This window comes from Maniola hyperantus, chromosome 9, assembly GCF_902806685.2.
Source record: "Maniola hyperantus chromosome 9, iAphHyp1.2, whole genome shotgun sequence".
NCBI classification, from domain to species: Eukaryota; Metazoa; Arthropoda; class Insecta; order Lepidoptera; family Nymphalidae; genus Maniola; species Maniola hyperantus.
In genome coordinates this window covers 9,323,948-9,337,265 of record NC_048544.1, presented here as the reverse complement: position 1 = coordinate 9,337,265, position 13,318 = coordinate 9,323,948, and positions in this window count along the sequence as shown.

Sequence of the window (13,318 nt, the reverse complement as noted above, 5' to 3'; positions counted from 1 at the left end):
CAGCTATTCTGCTTCTCACCTACATAATCTCGACGATATGAATGGTACCTACGTGTAACGTGTGAAGGAATTTTTATAGCTTTGGAGTAAGGCGTGTAGTATGTAGGATAAATATATTATAGTGCACGCAAAACAAATAATCCAATCTGAAGTTGCAACATGGCGATTTGTGTAGGTCATACACTGAGGATTAAATACACAAGCCCGGCTGAGATTAGTTTGTACAGTGCGTATAGTCATACGCGTCGTACTCAGATTGGACTACTTGTTTTGCCTGCACTACACCTATTGTACTTACTTCCATAACATACCTTATGGAACAAAAATATCGGTCAAGTGCGAATCAGACTCGCAAAGGAAGGGTTCCGTAATTCCGTACCACCACACAACAAATGACATATTTTTTTTCGTGGCGGTAATTTTGAAATTTTTATTATTTGTTGTTATAGCAGCAATTCTGTAAAAAAATTAACTTTTTACCTATTAAGTACAGTTTACGAGATACAGTCCACTGACAAACAGACGGACGGACGAACGGACAGACGGACGGACGAACAGACAGACGGACGGACAGCGGAGTGTTAGTAATAGGGTCCCGTTGGCATCCTTCGCGTATGGAACACTATACAATAGTACGGATGACGAGACGAATAAGTACGTTCACATTGAACAACTTATTTTTCGGCCACTTTACATTTCTTTTATTATTTCCCGATTACTGAAATGAGAACACAAGATATCCTTAACATCCTCCCCATTAGGTACGTACAAGCACTTGAAAAGTAAGTACACATATAGACCTAAATATAATGTATACAATTGTTATAGATTGTTTTGAGTTTTGACCTTTCCACAACTGTCAAGTATCATCACATGAATCATAATATAGGTAGATACAATCGGTTTCAAACATCCGGAATCGGACACTACAAATTCAGATCGCTCAGTAATTTCGTAGTTCCCAAGTTTTAATTATTATTAAAACAATATGTTGATCAGGGACTATCAAGAGGAAGCTTTTAACCTGGATTTCTAGTGGTTGCTCTCAGATTAAATCTCAGATAGACAACACGATATGAACAGTGCGATAGTATCTAAACGCGAATTATTATGTTACTACATTTGGGTCACAGCTATTCTGCTTCTCACCTACATAATCTCGACGATATGAATGGTACCTACGTGTAACGTGTGAAGGAATTTTTATAGCTTTGGAGTAAGGCGTGTAGTATGTAGGATAAATATATTATAGTGCACGCAAAACAAATAATCCAATCTGAAGTTGCAACATGGCGATTTGTGTAGGTCATACACTGAGGATTAAATACACAAGCCCGGCTGAGATTAGTTTGTACAGTGCGTATAGTCATACGCGTCGTACTCAGATTGGACTACTTGTTTTGCCTGCACTACACCTATTGTACTTACTTCCATAACATACCTTATGGAACAAAAATATCGGTCAAGTGCGAATCAGACTCGCAAAGGAAGGGTTCCGTAATTCCGTACCACCACACAACAAATGACATATTTTTTTTCGTGGCGGTAATTTTGAAATTTTTATTATTTGTTGTTATAGCAGCAATTCTGTAAAAAAATTAACTTTTTACCTATTAAGTACAGTTTACGAGATACAGTCCACTGACAAACAGACGGACGGACGAACGGACAGACGGACGGACGAACAGACAGACGGACGGACAGCGGAGTGTTAGTAATAGGGTCCCGTTGGCATCCTTCGCGTATGGAACACTATACAATAGTACGGATGACGAGACGAATAAGTACGTTCACATTGAACAACTTATTTTTCGGCCACTTTACATTTCTTTTATTATTTCCCGATTACTGAAATGAGAACACAAGATATCCTTAACATCCTCCCCATTAGGTACGTACAAGCACTTGAAAAGTAAGTACACATATAGACCTAAATATAATGTATACAATTGTTATAGATTGTTTTGAGTTTTGACCTTTCCACAACTGTCAAGTATCATCACATGAATCATAATATAGGTAGATACAATCGGTTTCAAACATCCGGAATTTTAACAAAACAGTAATTTCGTAGTTCCCAAGTTAAATAAAAATGAAATAATGGCATTGCACTTTTTACCACATAAATAAAAATAATAAAAAGAGAAAACCTTAAGCAAAATAGCACTTAGATATAAAAATTAGATTAAAACCGGATCTAATTTTCGAAATGTTTAAGTCAGCCCAGAATTTTACATTTCAGGGACTAGCTCATGCATTCTAAAAATCGCACACAATCATAAAACACGTTTTCAGGCCACCAAAGACATCTGCACTTCATGATAGTGTTTTGTTATTTTCAGGCTAAATATCCACTAACAATGAAACCTGCAGAGTCTCTCCCGAGTAATATTTCTTATGAATTTCTATGATCTACATACAATCTACTTACATTTCGTAAAGTTGTCACAAAAAATTTGCGACTCGTATTGCAAGGCCTTGATTTGTCCAAGCAAATAAATTTAGTAGACAGTGCAACTAAATCGCACGTCTAGGTAGTATTTCATTTCTACATACGACTCGACACTTTATCTCCTAGCTAAATCATTAAGTGGGTGTTTTATGACATAATTAAAGCTATTTGCAATTGGCTATTTAGAGTATATTATTTCGAATTGCAAAATACTAGAAACAATTGTGTATTTGCATTTACTTAGGTACAAAATCAATTCTCTTTCTATCAATGGACTTCACAAAAGAGAGGCTCTCCTCGAGTCATTGGTAGGTATATAAATTAAAAATCGAAATTACAAATCCGCTCTTTGCGGTTTCATCCGCGTGATGTATCTAATTTATAACCTCTATATGTAAGTAATTTATTCTCGTGGAAAGTGTAGCTGTAAATCAGGGAACGAGTGTTCAGAATCGGATCATTAGTTCCGGAGATTACCCCCTACGTCCATACTTACGAATTTCACCTCTTTATAATAGATTTTTACACTTAATTTAATTATTATACCTACCTTTATACTTACCTTTTTTAAGTTGGATAGGTGCTAAAATAAAATACTTTTTAAAGCTCTCCAGTCTCCGTTACATGGTCCATACGTCCATACTCACCAGTGCAAAACTGTAGATGAATTTAAAAGCTACGAGTACGTATAAGTATAAGTACGAGTATACATACGTCCGACAGCTGTTACGTTAGACAAATCGGTTTATACTAAAATATTATGTCTCCAGTGTGGTACAAGGTTGGCAGGTCAGGCGTCACCAGAACATGAGGGAAGCCGAGGCATGTTGCAAAAAGAAGCCTTTAGTATCACTTAAGGTTGCCTGCGTACGCGTCATTTTGGCGTGGTTTATAGTAGGATTTTTTCTCAATGTAAAAATTAAGGTATAAAATATTTACTTTGATATCGTGGAAACCTTATTAGGTAACATTAAGGTATCTACTGGTATTGATTTATTTAAAAATAACAAGAAACATGTTACCCTTATGATAAAGAAAGAGATCACAGAGCGCCAAAATTGTGATGGCTTAGAAAAGTGTCAGGCAGACTAATTAGTCGCGATCATCACGCTGTATCTAAGCAGTTATAGCTGTCAAAAGTCGGGTTATTGCATCTTCGGGTGACGGGTCAGCAGACACGATGAGATATGTTGTGGCCGTATGGTAATAATTAAATGCGGCAACGGTGAAAGATGTTTATTGAGAGCCGGCTTATGATCTACTCTTACTTATGGACTAACAATACTAATAAAGAAATCTTACATACTATTGTCTTAATCGTATTGCCTAACTACTTAACCCACATAATTTTGCATCACCTCTCTTTCAATCCGATGTGCAGGCAACCTACTTCGATATATATTGAGGAGTTGCATTTTTATGTTACAGCTAATATGAACATGCTACGTTTAAACTGACAATTCGTACATATTACAACTCCCCTGAAAATGTATGCGGTTACCCCTCCCCTTAAAAGAAAAAAAATGTTAGACGCTACATCGAATCAGAAGAAAAGATGATGACAATCACAAAAATAAAATCTAATGCTAAATAAAATTAAAATTATGTAAGGAAACATTTTTTTTTATCGTTACTTCCTGTGCTCAAGTGCAATTTATCTTATCTCTTACTTCGTATGGGCATACTTTCAACCTTACTAATAAATATGTAGAAAAATTGTAATCTATTAAGTGCACAGTCAAGGATTTAACTTTTACAAAAGTTTCGAAAAATCTCATCATAATAAAATAATCTCAAAATAGCATCATAGGTATTAGATATGTATAAGCTGAGGTATCGATTTCACAAATCGACTTTAAAAGATTCTTTGACCTATCAAATAGTCGTCATCATAAGTATACAGCTGTCGTATAGCATCGTCGTAAGACGGTAAATATAAGGTTTCTATTCTAAAACCCATAATAATACCTATTATTAAGTAAACATCTCAGGTATTCATATTTCCTGGACAGTCAAAATAAACCTCTCCTAGTCTTCATCTTCCTTTCAAGTTACTTCTTCACATAATACAAATAAATATACATACAACAAACGCGGCGCGTACTCTCCTAATTAATATTTAACATAACATGCTTGCGAGCATTTTTCATAACACTAATAATCTTCATCAAACTTATTTCTTTCAATAAGTATTTCACTAACATTCAACTTTTCATAAAGATTCTAGGTCTTTCACTAACACCAGCGCGGTAGATAATGATCAAGAGTCTAGACAAATATATAGTTGAATGAGGAGGTACTAAATATGCGCAAAACATCGCGTTTAAACAAATAAATAACAATCAGATTCCTACGTCAGTATGTCTCAATCCAAAATAAATATTGTATATTTTATACCTATAGCACTTCTACAGCCGAAGGGTGATCAAGCCTTTGGTTTGCAGAGTCCTAATTTGTCAAACCCGGGTATAGTCTTATATCGTCAAAACTAGCACGAAACTAGACGAAAAACGTCTGTAGGGGAAAAAATTCTCCTTATTTCATATTCATTTCGTTGTATTTGCAAATTGCATCTCGAGCAAAACCATTGTCTCGTATAAGAATACAAAATGTTCGGGTACGCGTGTGTCGTTGACCACGCGATGACACCGTTATAATTCTCTGAATTATTAATATTTACGAAAGAAGTAAGTACCTACTTATTCATTTATTAATTATTATCTATTATTAGTTTAAAATATCCTACACACTATTCTTACAAATAAAGCACGAACGGAACTTATTAGTAGATAGTGGAGCAAGTATTATTTATTATTAAAAAAATTACCAATATTCTCCTAACCTATACGTACAAAATTATCTACCCAAAAAAATAATTACAATACCTACACATTCTACCTATTTGCCCATTACGAGAGATAAATTGCACTTACTTTAACTATTAGCGACGCATTTTGTCAATCAATTTCGTGACCGCCGTGTAGTCGCCGTCGTCGTCAGGACTGGTTTTGGTCATCAGGTCCGGAGGTCTGGAGTCTGCGCCTCTTCTTTACTGCATCTTAATGGGCCGGGAACACCCTGGACTCCTCGAACTGGGCCGGGAATACCCTGGACACCTCCTAGTTGTGGCCGGGATAACCCTGGACGCACGCTGATGCTGGGCCGATCAATGAATCTTGAGATTGTCTTCTGTTCATAAGCGATTCATTTTTGAACTTATTTCTTGATGTTAGTGTTTCTTGATTTTTAATACAGGACGTGGAATTATTTTCTTCTTTTTGTTCTAATTGAGTCTTGAACCTTGATATTCTTTAGAAAATTGTGTAGTCTTCTTCTTGATCGGTGCCCAGCCGGTGCACGCGCTTAGATTAGGCATGCACCGACTGGCAAGGGTCGCCATGAGATATGTTGTGGCCGTATGGTAATAATTAAATGCGGCAACGGTGAATGATGTTTATTGAGAGCCGGCTTATGATCTACTCTTACTTATGGACTAACAATAGTAATAAAGAAATCTTACATACTATTGTCTTAATCGTATTGCCTAACTACTTAACCCACATAATTTTGCATCACCTCTCTTTCAATCCGATGTGCAGGCAACCTACTTCGATATATATTGAGGAGTTGCATTTTTATGTTACAGCTAATATGAACATGCTACGTTTAAACTGACAATTCGTACATATTACAACGATGCTTTTGACGTCTGCAAAACTCGATGCAGCATCAAAACAATGGCTAAAGCGCGCAATTTCAAGACAGCGCGAGTGATTGAATGCAGAATAACGACAAAATGCGATGCAAGTTGCAACATCGATGCAGTCGCAAAATCCCCGATCCCCGATGCTAATGCTATCGATGCATGTGCATGCAATGCTATGTGGCTGTGATGCTATGTGGCTCTTGATGACGTTATCATAGATATTAAACTACTTAGGTAACTGTAGGGAGTACCTACCCTACTTGTCCATAAAAAAAATATTTGCGCTAACGCCGCGCCGCTGTTGTGTTTAGATACTGGAAAAAATACACAAGAAATCGTATTAACAAACTCACTTTAAAATTAAAACGTGCGTATAAAATTAATGTTATCCTGACAAATCCAGTCAGGAGACAAATGACGTGTTTATTTAAATCTTAATGAATAATGTATAGTCCGCCACAGGTTGAGATGGCAATCGGGGTAAGAGGCGGAGGGACGCACGTTCGCCAGCACCGGGTTAGCGCGGGGGCTGTGCGGGTGTGGAGGGCGTTCCCTCCTCGATTTCAACATGTCGCGTACTATACATTTCCAGAATTTGCAACATTTATAATATTTAAAACCTACGTGACTTTAAAATGGTCACCTATTGTCGTATTTAAACAGATATTCAACTGCCTACCACATTAGTCAACCACGTGGGGGTTAGTATTTCAAGGCTAATATTGCGTTTATTGTTGCCTTCGGATTTCACCTTTTGGGTTTCATTACATGACAACAATTGGCTTATTGTTTTGATACTGATACAGCTACTGGGTAGGTTTACACTCGAGTTGCAACAAAGGTACGTATCCTAAAAACCTTAAAAAAGTGCGTTAGGTGACGGAGTAAGTATATGGTAATGTAAGTATTATTTAAAATAATGCGTAACAAAATCTCATTAGTTAAAATAAAATAAGTACCTACTTTATTGTACAAAAAACCAGGTATGGTTTACAATTTGCATAGCTGATTTTTAAAATATTGTGGTTTTTTCATTTAGACTTACAGAAGTTTAAGAGTTTTCTTTGGACGAAACCTATAGATATGTATGAAAATAATCCATAACCGGCATTCTACAGTCCTAGCACAATCAATGCGACACATTTCTTTCACGGATATTGCGTCGACAAAGGGTTGCAAAAGTTGCGAGACAATGTTATGGCTATTGCCTATTTCATTTAGAGTAAGTATCAGCTACTCTAAATGAAATAGCCATTTTTTTCTTTCGATAAAACTATGTATACAAAAAAAACTGTAATCGGCAACTTACAGCCCTACTACAAACACATCTCACGTACTTTGCATCGACAAATTTTCCCAAAAATCGCGAGAATGAGCTGTTGCTCTGATTGGTAATTGAACTGCTAGTCGAACGATTTGCAATTAAAAGATTCAAAATCATTTTGTCTATAAAAATGTTTATTACTAGATGATGCCTGCGACTTCTTCCGCGTTAGGTTTTTCAAAACCCTGTGGGAACTTCTTGAATTTCCGGGATTAAATTAGCCTATGTCCTTTCCCGGGATGCAAGCTATCTGTGTTCCAAATTTCACCAAAATCGGTTAAACGGATAGGCAGACACACTTTCCCATTTATAAAATTAAATATGGATCACGTATAGAGAAGACTAGGTAAATATCATTACTAAAAAGCCTGCAGTAAACCTATAAGTACCCACTAGTCGAGTTATTAACGTGACCGGCCGCAAGGGCGACATGTCAACTATTAGATACCTTTTATAATACTGTTTCTTTTCCTGTGAGACCTGCCTGCTTGTAGTTCCATCGTATACCTACCTATTACGTATCTATTGTTTATCCCCTTCGATAATACCTAATGGTCTAAAAATAGATTAAAAATAGACACTTTGACTATAGTCAGTGATTGGTCAGATATTAATATAAATTTATTTTGTCTGAGAAACTCAAAGATAAAGCAATAAATTGTCCTTTTTAGTTAGTGCAAAAATTCATTAAGTACCTACTTACATTTTATGTGTAACATTGTTACTACGTGTAACTTCATCGTGTGCTAACAAATAATGCCTAATAATATGTTTCTTTACGGCAATTACTAAGAAATACCTGTGTAACTTCTATACTAAGTTTAGTAAATAGATTCTGACTGACACGCTTTTTATATTGCACTGCAATAATTAAACTACTTAACCATAAGTCATGTCTAAAAGTACCTGAAACGGTGGTTACATAGATTTGATTCACGGTCACGTTGGTTAATAATTCACCTAAGTGAATTAAGTAGGTATACTACGGTAGAGTCCATGAAAAATTACTCCTCACGCGCCATTTCAACTCTATGGGTTAACTGTCATGTCAAAAGTATGATTGATCTTCAAAATAAGGACTAAAATCGTACTTTTACATCTAATTTTACATAAAAAGTTAAAATGCTGCGTGAGGAGTTACAGTTTACGCGTTATACATTATTTTTTGACTACGTGTGACAAATTAATTAATAAAAGAAAAAAAAAGATTTCCTTTGAAACAGAATAGGTAGATAAGTGATTAAAGTAGTAGATGGATATCTATAACGGTTTCACACAAAGATTCAAATAATATTTCCGTAGGAAAATGCTCTATTTCTCCTATTTCATTAGTTTTATAATATATAAATAAATAAATTATACATTGTCTCATGTTGTGTGCCGTCCAACAAGCCACGTTAAATTATAATAACACTAGCTGATGCCCGCGACTTCGTACGCGTGGATTTAGGTTTTGTCCTGTGGGAACTCTTTAATTTTCCGGGATAAAAAGTAGCCTTAAATGTCCTTCCCCGGATTGCAAGCTACCTCTGTACCAAATTTCGTCAAAATCGGTTGAACGGTTAAGCCGTGAAAAGCTAGCAGACAGACAGACAGACACACTTTCGCATTTATAATATTAGTATGGATTGAGTGTTATTTCTATTTTCGTGACTTTTGGCAAAAATGCGGTAGTAATAATAAATGTGCCTTATGTACTAACATAATATTTTGCTTCACGATAAAAAAACCTACGTTAAAAACATACATTACTTATAAATAAATAATGTATAACATTTTAATATTGAAAGCAATAATAGAAAAACATGAAATTCAATAATAAAGGCACATTTAGAAATCGCTTCGGACTTCGGAAGGTCATCGAGAAGAAGCCGGTAAGAAACTTGTTCTATAAATGCCATAAAGGAATGATAAAGGACATTTTGTAGGGCCATAATTAATAATATTAGTAAAAAAATATATTGTTAAATAGACTATTAAGTTTGCGACCATAGGCTAGTGAGCGGGCTGCCATGGCGTAAATGATATAGTTAGTTAAAGATGACAATTAATAATAAGTGAGTATATCTCTTAAGTTACACTGCATTTACACATTTAAAGAACTCAGATACTGCTTAATTGTTTTTATTTTGTTCCTTTCAGGCATCATTGACGTAACGATCGTGGATATTTTACTGATGTCATGACGTTGTGGATATGATGACGATCACCATAAGAGAATGAGACTATTAGTTTGCAGCCATCAGGTTGGTGAGCGGGCCACCATGGCGTAAATGATATAATTAATTAAGATGATGATTAAGATGATGATTAAAATAATGATTAAAATGACGATTAAGATGATGATTAAAATGATGATTAAGATGATATGAGAATGAGACTATTAAGTTTGCGACCATAGGCTAGTGAGCGGGCTGCCATGGCGTAAATGATATAGTTAGTTAAAGATGACAATTAATAATAAGTGAGTATATCTCTTAAGTTACACTGCATTTACACATTTAAAGAACTCAGATACTGCTTAATTGTTTTATTTTGTTCCTTTCAGGCATCATTGACGTAACGATCGTGGATATTTTACTGATGTCATGACGTTGTGGATATGATGACGATCACCATAAGAGAATGAGACTATTAGTTTGCAGCCATCAGGTTGGTGAGCGGGCCACCATGGCGTAAATGATATAGTTAATTAAGATGATGATTAAGATGATGATTAAAATAATGATTAAAATGACGATTAAGATGATGATTAAAATGATGATTAAGATGATATGAGAATGAGACTATTAAGTTTGCGACCATAGGCTAGTGAGCGGGCTGCCATGGCGTAAATGATATAGTTAGTTAAAGATGACAAGTAATAATAAGTGAGTATATCTCTTAAGTTACACTGCATATTTTACACATTTAAAGAACTCAGATACTGCTTAATTGTTTTTATTTTGTTCCATTAGGCATCATTGACAATGATCATGAATATTAAACTGATGTCTATGTCTGTCTGATGTGTGAATGAGGACATTCTAAGAAAAGGATGGCCGAAACGAAATAATTGTTCGAATGTAACAATCATCCAAAGAAGTGGTTTGGTTTAAACAAAGATGGTGATTATGAGATTAAGATATAAGTATGAGTTTGATCAAATGAGAACCCCTGCCAAGAAAAGATGAAATTCTTCGACAACAATCAACCAAAGAAGCGGTTTAGTTTAAGCAAAGGTGATGATTATGAGATTAAGATAAAACTATGAGTTTGATGGAATGAGAACCCTTGTCAAGAAAAGATGAAATTCTTCGAATGCAACAATCAACCAAAGAAATAGTTTGGTTGAAGTAAAGATGCTGATTATGAAATTAATATTAAACTTTGAGTTTGATGAAATAAGAACCCCTGACAAGTTCGAATGTAACAATCATCCAAAGAAGTGGTTTGGTTTAAACAAAGATGGTGATTACGAGATTAAGATATAAGTATGAGTTTGATCAAATGAGAACCCCTGCCAAGAAAAGATGAAATTCTTCGACAACAATCAACCAAAGAAGCGGTTTAGTTTAAGCAAAGGTGATGATTATGAGATTAAGATAAAACTATGAGTTTGATGGAATGAGAACCCTTGTCAAGAAAAGATGAAATTCTTCGAATGCAACAATCAACCAAAGAAATAGTTTGGTTTAAGTAATTATGTTCAGGTGATTATGAAATTAATATAAAGTTTGATAAAATAAGAAACCCTGACAAGAAAAGATGAAATTTTTTCGAATTCAACCAAAGAAGTGGTTTGATTAATGAAAAGTTAGTGATCATGAAATCAAGATAAAACTATGAGTTTGATAGAATGAGAATCTCTTTCAATTGAGCCTGAATGTCTGAGGACAGACATGAAGTCAGAATGGCCGATTGTTAGCGACATTGCTTTGCCTACAGTTGAATTTAAAAAAAGAATTATGAGGAGAGGTAAAAATGGCGGCCATAAGAGCGGGAGCTATTGATTTGAAGCAGGGAAAATTAGAATTTATAATTATGTCTTGAAGAAGTTAATAGTTTAGAACTAAGATTGAAGTTTATTAAGTATTGTCTAAATGGAATAAAGTCAGTTCCTATAAGTTGAGGATATTTTTATTATGAAGTTACTCATTATGTAATTCGATTTCTGTTACCATAATTTTTTCTGAGTTACACTATTTAAATATACTTATAATACATATGTATGTAGCATCACATTCAAATAAAAATCATGCAAGTAAGTTTAGAAAAAATTTGATGTTTATGTGCTACGAATAGCCAAGTCGTAGCTCGTAGCAGATCCCCTAAAAATCTGCTACGTCGTTGTAGGCATTTGCGATCTACGGACCCATAGGAGTATTTAGGGATTCTTGCCAGAATGTTTTTACCGTATCATGTTTTTCTACACTAATATTTTAAAGAGGAAAGATGTGTATTTTTGTATAAGTATATGTAACGAATAAACTTAAAAACTACTAGGCCGATTTCAAAAATTATTTCACCATTAGAAAGCTACATATGATTCATACATAGTGTGACATAGGCGATATATTTATTTTATTAGAGATCCATACGAAAATTATAATAGGCTACCCGTGCGAAGCGAAGTAAAAATAAATTTACTACAGTTTGCGGCGGCGCACCGCTGTGGATTTGAGAAATCTGCACTCTGAAGAAATCTATATGTTTGAACAACTCATCGTGCGACGAAAACGCATCGTTCCATCCATCGTACGATCGTTGCCAATTAGGACGATGGGTCACTCTTCCTCTCAAGTCGCGCAGAGAAGTTTTACTTCAATAAAAATGTATTCACCTAGGTAGGTACATTAATGGGAATTCAAGCTCAAGTCGGAAGTAATTAATTCGTAAACACGTTCAATTACGTATTCAATTTCCCTCTTAGAAAAAAAGCTACAGTAAGTAATTTTACATCTACGTATGGGCACAGGTAATTAAAGACCTGCGCAAACTGTAGACTGAACTGTAGAACTCGCAACCTTATTTGTCTGACTTCTGTTTTTTCTTCTCAGGACATAGGTCTCAGGACAGTTTCACCAAATTTGTTCAGGCGGGTTCAGGTGGGAAAAGTTTGAACCTTTGATCTAGAATTTAAATGATGATTTATTATAGTACTGACCTAGATCATTGGCGTAGCGGACTGTGGCCTCAAAATCTTCTCATTCCAGGAGGAGACCAGTGCTCTTTAATGGACCGGTGACGGGTTGATGACTAGGTGGGTAGAGTAGGTAAACATTTACACAATTTCACTTTTTTTTTTTTTATATTACAATAAATCTAAAAGCTAGCCTTATCTAATTACTATATAAATCATGACCGCGTGGAATGGTGCCAAGAATACTGGCTGCATTTCCGCGCTGGACAGCCAGGCTGATCCGTTGCGCAAAAAATGAGCCAGCCCTTCTGTCACCAGATGAGGCTATTAATCGCGGTGAAATGTCTCGTAAAATTTTTTTTGCACTAAGACTCCATGGCCCCAGGGTCTCCACGGCAAACGGCACAAAAATGTAACTCTCTATAAGAGAGGCATACTTGCGCCGCTTGCCGTTTTCAGCTGTTTCTGCTGCGGCTCCCGGTCTTGATGCTGTCTTCCTGATATGACACGGGGCCAATGTGTCAACGCAAGTTGCGTCCCACATTAGCGCCCATCCCCGTTCCCAGGGAACCAGCGTCAATCCATCAGGTCTCTTGCCATCATCCCGACTAATCCCTGCCGGCTCAATGAGCGCAGGAATACTTATGGTGGCAAGAGCTCTTTAATTGTATCGTTAAGAGAGTCATGCCTAAACAGCCTACCAGAGCTCCTTTG